This window comes from Carlito syrichta, unplaced genomic scaffold (assembly GCF_000164805.1).
Source record: "Carlito syrichta isolate Samal-C Ts95f unplaced genomic scaffold, Tarsius_syrichta-2.0.1 Scaffold303225, whole genome shotgun sequence".
NCBI classification, from domain to species: domain Eukaryota; kingdom Metazoa; phylum Chordata; class Mammalia; order Primates; family Tarsiidae; genus Carlito; species Carlito syrichta.
The window spans coordinates 212,119-218,032 of record NW_007247321.1 but is presented as its reverse complement, the minus strand read 5'-3'; the positions used below and the strand labels follow the sequence as shown (position 1 = coordinate 218,032).

The 5,914-nt window shown below is 35.5% G+C and overlaps 1 pseudogene; it reads right to left on the bottom strand.

The window, feature by feature from the left end:
* Positions 1–4,611: 4,611 nt before the first annotated feature.
* Positions 4,612–5,565, bottom strand: LOC103260495 (annotated as a pseudogene).
* Between the last annotated feature and the right edge of the window lie 349 nt (positions 5,566–5,914).

Below are 5,914 nucleotides of genomic sequence, written 5' to 3'. Positions count from 1 at the left end.
TGCATTTGAAATATAAAGGAGCCCAGAATGAGTGAATGGTTGGTAGAAAAGGTAGGCTATAAGAATCTCACCTGTGCCTACTTCTAAAAACTTGATAGGTCTTCGGGAGACCAGGAGTAATACAGATTTCTTCTGAGAGTCAGAACAAGTTAGTCTCAGAACCTCTCAGGAGATTACCATAAGAAGACCATATTAGAATCCCACCCTTTTTTTTCTTTTAAAATAAGCTTGGAAGATCCCAGATTACTAATTTAAAACCTAGACTATCTGTTTCAGAATATTTTGACTTGTATAGTCTACAATTTCAATTAATGATTTTCAAGTAAAATCTGTTATAAATTGGCTTCGCCTCAACCCTAGCTCTAAGGGTTAACTCCAAATATTAGGGACAGTTTTATATGTAAGTAAGCTTTATTGTCTCCTCTTCATTCTTTCTTACAGTTCTTCTAAGACCCTCCCAGTTGAAACCTCACATCTCTTTATTATAAGATATAATTCATGACTTAAATGATTCTTTATGGTTTAAAAACAAAAGAAGCAAAGAGAATGACAACATAATTTTCATTTTAGTTAATTTTGCTCACCAAGCTTTGTCTGAGAACCAGGTTGCAAGTCTGGATGAACTCACAAGAAACCACAGATAAAAGAGCACATATCTGTCCATTTAGGGAAAAAAACTGTAAGATGATACAACATCATAAGAAATGAGTTGATAACATGCTGTGTCCTGTCTTGAGTGTGTGACTCTGTTTCTGGCTGTATATTTGTTCAGTTCTTACAGGTGAAAGGAGTATAATAGGAAAAGAGAGAAGGAGAAAAATCAGAGTCATAGGTCTCAGTAAAATTGTGATGTTCCTTTTAGTATATGTTTAACAGTTATAGACATGATCTGAAACTGTGTGTATGATAGAGATATTGGTGTGTTGAAAATACTGGCAAGAAAGATCTAGTCTGCTTATAACTGTCTCTCATGTTTGTTTATTAAATACTCTGAAAAAATGAATTAACTCTATCAGACCAATTTTCCTTCCTTCTAACTCATTGGCAACAGAGGGATTCAAATAAATGTAACTAGTTGTTTTAAGCACTTTAAAGCACATATTTAAAGTCTAAAAAAAGTCTTTCAATTACTGTATAAAAACGCTGAGAGCTTTTTTAAAAAAGGGAAAGAGTTTTCTTAAAAGGGAATAATGACTGAATACATTTCTCATCAAAGTGAAGGATTAATAGCAGTGAATAAAAGTCTTCTACAAACTTTTACACAATGTGCTGTGAAAATTCATTTCCGCCTCCTTTTTCTCTCTCTGATGTTTTGGCTCCTTGCCCTTTATACAACTAACACGTTTAGTTTTGTCAAATTGGGGAAAGCACAATAGATCATTTTATATGTGAACTAATGTTTTTGAAAAAGTACATGCTATTTTATTGTCCTACAATGAGAATGGTCTATGGTCATTTGTTTTTTGCACAATGATGTATGCAGCTAATTGTGGTGCATGATTTGTGTTTATGTAGTTGGTAGAATTTTATCGGTGAGTTGAAAACCTTCAGTATCATTAAAATGTTTAAACATAACCTGAGAAATTTAGAGAAGTTTGCTGAATATTTTATATGATCTCTCTCATTTTCTGGTCTCAGATAATTTATTTTAATTAAAAGCAGATGAAACTTCAATACAATGAAAGGGAGAGACATTTATCTAGAGTCCAAAGAAGTAGATTCTAACTACACCCAGTTATATATGTATGCATTTTAAAATGTGATTTTATTACTTAAATTGTTGTACATAAAATTCCTATGTAAGTGTAAATAATAATTCATCTTTCCAGATGTGAAATTAAAAGCTTTCTTGCAGCGAGACAAAACTCGTTCCGATTAAAGATATACCAATTTAAGGGAAATGATCGTTTTTCAGACTACTTTTGGTGTTTTCAAAGATTCTATTGTTTAATCTGCCAAGAAATTCTGTTCCTACATCAGTAGAAATTTTAAAACTCCAACAGGACCATACTATTTCCTCAATAATAGCAAGGGAATTAACTTTAATACAGTAGATTCACAAGAAACTCCTATGATAAAAAGATGCCTCTCAGTCCTATTATTTAATTGATCTTTTTGGAACAGTTCATTTGTACTCCAGAAAAAAAAATAATAAAGTAGGTTATTAAGTTCTTTCAAATGTATGAAAACAATGGTGACTAATACCCAGAAATCTTTTTATGAAAGGCTTTTGTGTTTGAACCATCTAAATTCTAATCTCTAATAGGTGGTTCTAGGCTTACTATTATTATTATTTTAAGCCTAAAACTTCCTTGGAAGAATGGAAATAAATTTGATTTAAATTCCTTTTATTCACTTAAGATTGCATAAAATGGATTTTACTTGCACAATGTAAAATATGTTAAATTTCAAAGCATTATGCTTTTCATTTCCTGTCTAGTCATTTATAGAAAGCCACACTGTGTGGCAGAAAAAACACCAATTGAGCAGTGAGGAGACACAGGTTCTAGCTATTTGACCTTGAATTAAACTTCAATTAACTTCTTTGTGCCTCAGGGTCCATATCTGTTACATGAAGGAGTTTTCAGAGGTTGCAAATCGGCAGTCATGGCTAGATTCAGCTCACAGATATGTTTTGCTTGACACACACAGTATTAAAAAAAAAAAGAATGAAAATGGCTGCATCAACTTTCGCTCCTATCAGCAGTGAATGTAAGTCACAATTGCTGTGTATTCTTACCAATACAGGATATGGTCAACTTTTTTCATTCTAGATATTTGAGTGTGTTTGTAGTCATATTTCATTATGGATTTAATTTCCATTTCCCTGATGACTAATAAAGTTAAGTGCCCTTTCATATGTTTCTCAGCTATTTGGATAGCCCATTATGTAAGATGCCTGTTTGATTCCCCCCCCTTTGGCCTATTGTGTGTGTGTGTGTGAAGTTGGGTTGTCTGGTTTTTTTCTTATTGATGTGTTAATGGGTTCTTTAGATATTCTAGATATGAGTCTTTTGTTGGATAAATGAATTCAAAGCATGTTCTCCCACTGTCTTGCTTTTTCATCCTCTTGAATGTGACTTTAGATAAACTGAAATTTTCAAGTTTAGTAAAGGTCAATTATTCAACCTTTTCCTTTATAGTTAGTGTTTTAAAATTTTTTGTTTAAGAAAGATCTCTATCCTCCAAAGTTATAAAAATTGTTCCTTTGTTACCTTCTAGAAACGTTATCTATGAACCATCTGGATTAATTTAGTAGATTCTCCTTGGCACATATGCTATGATTCAGTCATTCAATGTCAAGGTTTATACCAATAGAAATGCACACACTGTGCACCAAATAAAATGTACAAGAATGTCATAGCAGAATTATTCATAGTGGCCAAAATTAGGAAATAACTATTTATCAGCTAGAAAATTGAGTGTGATATAATTATGCAATAGAATAATATACAAGAGGAAGAATGAATGAACTGCTATGTGCATCAACATGGGTGAATTTCAAAAGTATAATATAAAGTGAAAGGCACCAAGCACAATAAAGTAAATGCCATGTGATCCTACTTACATAAAATTCAAAAACAGGCAAAGCAATTATAATAACTGCATTATGGTTACCTTTATGAGACAGAAAGGTTAAGGCTCAAGAAGAAACATGAGAAAGATATCCGGGTAACTGACGATGTTCTCTGTCTCTGGATGGTGTGTGCACAGTTCTGTAAACATGGTAAAATTTCATCAATGTGTACACACAAAATCTGACCTCTCAATCATAGAAAGGTAAATACTGGAGCTAATATTTTGGCATGTGTAAAGATATGAATATCATTGCTATATGAAATAGAACTAAGATACTAGTTCAAAGTAATATCTATTAATCCACCTTTCTATAAGGTTTCTAACCACTCTTCTCCTAATTTTCATGCACAATTAAAGCAGTTTATTCTTATCAAAACACCCCACTTTTGATTGCATTGTCTGCCTATTCAGAAATCTTTCATAAATCCCCTCTACCTATAAAGCACAAATCTTAAACATTTAAAGTGTCTATAACACAATGCCGGATGTATGTAGAAAGCAACCAACATACATTAAGGGACAATATAGATGAGGTATATTAAATTGGTTACTATAGGGAATTTAACCCTTATATCAAACCTATAAGTTAAATAATATTATGCCATATTTTTGTTAAAGATACTGAGTTTCTACACAGTCTGAATTACTCAGTTTATAGGGAACAGGAACGGGATAAAAATATAAAACTCTCAAGACTCCAAAGAAATACTATGTTTATAACAACATGTAGCTGCTATGGTCACATATATAAGTCCCGATCTATTTTACTGCCAAATTATCATCTTCCTAAACGCTTCATTTCAAACCAACTTAGTTAGAAATCTGCCTCTCTCAATCAAACTTACATGTTCTTATCTCATTTTTCTTTATTCTAAATCCCACTAAACTGTGGAGTATTTTCTTTTTTAAATTTTCTATCTACATATGTGTTATTCATTCTATCAGATCACTTTTTTTTTTAATTTAAAGAGAAGTAGCCTTTATTTCCTTGTTTTGCAAATAAAGCTGACTGAGTTGTTTGCTCTCTGGTGATTAGTCAAAGAGACCAAATCCCTCTTCCTCGACCGACTCCTCCAACTCTTCCTTGGCTTCATCCTTGGCCGGAGCTACAGGGGCAGCAGGAGCAGCTGCAGCGGCAGCAGTCAGAGGGCCAACAACCACAGAGGCAGATGGATCAGCCAAGAAGGCCTTGACCTTTTCAGCAAGTGGGCAGGTGTCATCAGGCTCCACAGACAAAGCCAGGACTCGTGTGTACCCACTGATAAGAGAATGGGGGTCTGATGCAACAGTTGGATCACCAATTCTGCAGACAATCACTGGCAACATGGCAGACACCCTCCAGGAAGCGAGAATGCAGAGTTTCCTCTGTGATGTCAAGCACTTCAGGGCTGTAGATGCTGCCATGGTGGAAATCTGCTGGATGATCAACCCAAAGGAGAACGGGGAGATGTTCCTCAAGTTCAGCAGTGTGGCTTCACTGGCTCGCACTTTGTCTCCAGTCTTAATCAACTGCACATCACTCAGGATTTCAGTGGTACCTCTGGAGGTTTTAGAGGTGATGCCTGAAGCCTGGAAGAAGGAGGTCTTCTCAGGCCGCACACCAGTGCTCTGGGCTGGCACAGTGACTTTGCGTGGGGCAGTGGCACCAGCACCGGCAGCAGCTGGCACCCTGTTGGCCAGCAGCATGTCCCGGATCTCAGTAAGATACTCCTTGGTGAACACAAAGCCTATGATCCCCCGGATATGAGGCAACAGTTTCTCCAGAACTAGGTTGTTTTCCAGATGCCCTCGGATGGCCTCGAGCATCATGGTGTTCTCACCCATCAGCACCACGGCCTTCCCTCGGAGGGACATGCGGATCTGCTGCATCTGCTTGGAGCCCACATTGTCTGTGCCCACAGTGAAGCATTTTGGATAGTCATCCAAAAGTTGGATGATCTTAAGGAAGTAGTTGGACTTCCAGGTGGCCCTGTCTTCCCTGGGCATCACGGTCATGCACCAGGGATCACCATGCAGGGTTTAAAGACGATGTCACTCACATGAGGATGCCTGGCAAGAGTATCAGATCACTTTTAAGTCTAACTTTATCCTAAAGTTTTGTTTAGTCACTAGATTCATAATAATCTTCTTTTCTGAACTGTTAACAGCAATGACTGGTTGCAAATCATTCATGATGTATAAAATTCTATATTATTCTGGAATATAATTTAAATTCAGTTTTTTAAACTGAATTTTTATCTCATTTTTATAATTATGATGAAAACTCCTGAGTACAGAGAAAAATGTTTATATTATACTTTTTCATCTCTTCCCTCAAAAGTACTCAAAAATAATG